Raw genomic sequence first — 1555 nt, forward strand, 5'->3', positions numbered from 1 at the left:
GGTACCAGACTTGCCCTCCAATGGATCCTCGTTAAGGGATTTAGATTGTACTCACTCCAATTACCAGACTCAAAGAGCTCGGTATTGTTATTTATTGTCACTACCTCCCCATGTCAAGATTAGGTAATTTGTGCGCCTGTTGCCTTCATTGGATGTGGTAGCTGTTTCTCAAGCTCCCTCTCCAGAATCGAACCCTAATTCTCCGTCATCCGTTACCACCATAGTAGGCCATTATCCTACTATCGAAAGTTGATAGGGTAGAAATTTGAATGATGCGTCGTCGGCACAAAGGCTGTGCGATCCGTCAAGTTATCATGAATCATTAGAGCAACGGGCATAGCCTGCGTCGACCTTTTATCTAATAAATGCATCCCTTTGGAAGCCAGGGTTTGTTGTACGTATTTGTTCTAGAATTACTACGGTTATCCGAGTAGCAAATACTATAACTAATTTAATGAGCCATTTGTAGTTTCACAGTCCGAATTAGTTCATACTTAGGCCTCGTTTGGCAAGAGGCTATTTTAGCCAATTAGCCAAAAAGTTACTAAATTAGCCAAAAAGCCAACAACCCATACCAAAAAGTCAAAGATTCTCTTTTCTCTCTACTTTTTGCACATCTTTTCGTAATTAGCCAAAAAGTCATCCCAAACATACAAGTTTTTTTTACCTACCTTTTTAGCCAAATAGCCAAAAAGTTACTAAATTAGCCTGTTCCCAAACGAGGCCTTACATATGCATGGCTTAATCTTTGAGACAAGCATATGACTACTGGCAAGATCAACCAGGTAGCATTTCCTTTTACCATGCCAGCACTGTATAAGCTCGACTGATAGAGTTGGCATGGTTATAGCCCGCAACAAGCAACAAACGCTTGGCAGGGAAATGAAGGTCGAAGACCACGTGTATCCGCACAAGGCTCTGAATTCTAGAGCACGAGTATAACTGCCTGCGAGCCATGCTACCGACACAATAACATAAGGACAGCATGGAACACAAGAGATACTTTGGGGTTCACCCACCGCCACGAGGTGGCGAGACGAATATAGACCCATGATTCAGACTGAATTCCTTTTCGATAGGTAGGCAACACAAGAACCCATGAGAGGCAGAAGGCAAAATTTGCCCTTCAAGCATGAATGAAGAGGAATGCACTAGAGGAGTTCGCTGCACAGACAGGGATCCATCCAACTCGCACAAACCAATCACAACTCACGCGCTACAATGTACACTATGCACCAGCCCTCCAAAACGAATCACACCCAGAAGGATTAAGAAGCCCAATGAACGTGCCAAAACATTTAGAGAAGCCGAGCAAGCACCGGTTAGTGCAACTACAAATAACGAAGGCAACATGCAACTTCTGAAGGACACACTTTTTGCAACAAGCTTCCACTAGGAAAGCATAGACAACTCGTTCATAAGTCAAAGCCAACCAAATGGAAATTACATGAGGGATATGCTTTTCGCAAGGCAGCTTCCACTAGGGAAGCGCAGGAAACTTGTAGGCAAGTCAAAGCCAACCTAATGGCAATTTCCTGAGGACATAACTTTTCGC

The 1555-nt window shown here is 43.6% G+C and overlaps 1 pseudogene; it reads right to left on the reverse strand.

Annotated features, from left to right (window-relative positions):
• The window catches only part of LOC145813968 (18S ribosomal RNA), a 2026-nt pseudogene extending 1238 nt beyond the window's left edge, over positions 1 to 788 (reverse strand).
• Between the last annotated feature and the right edge of the window lie 767 nt (positions 789 to 1555).

This window comes from Camellia sinensis, chromosome 15, assembly GCF_055761805.1.
Source record: "Camellia sinensis isolate YWXY chromosome 15, ASM5576180v1, whole genome shotgun sequence".
NCBI lineage: Eukaryota > Viridiplantae > Streptophyta > Magnoliopsida > Ericales > Theaceae > Camellia > Camellia sinensis.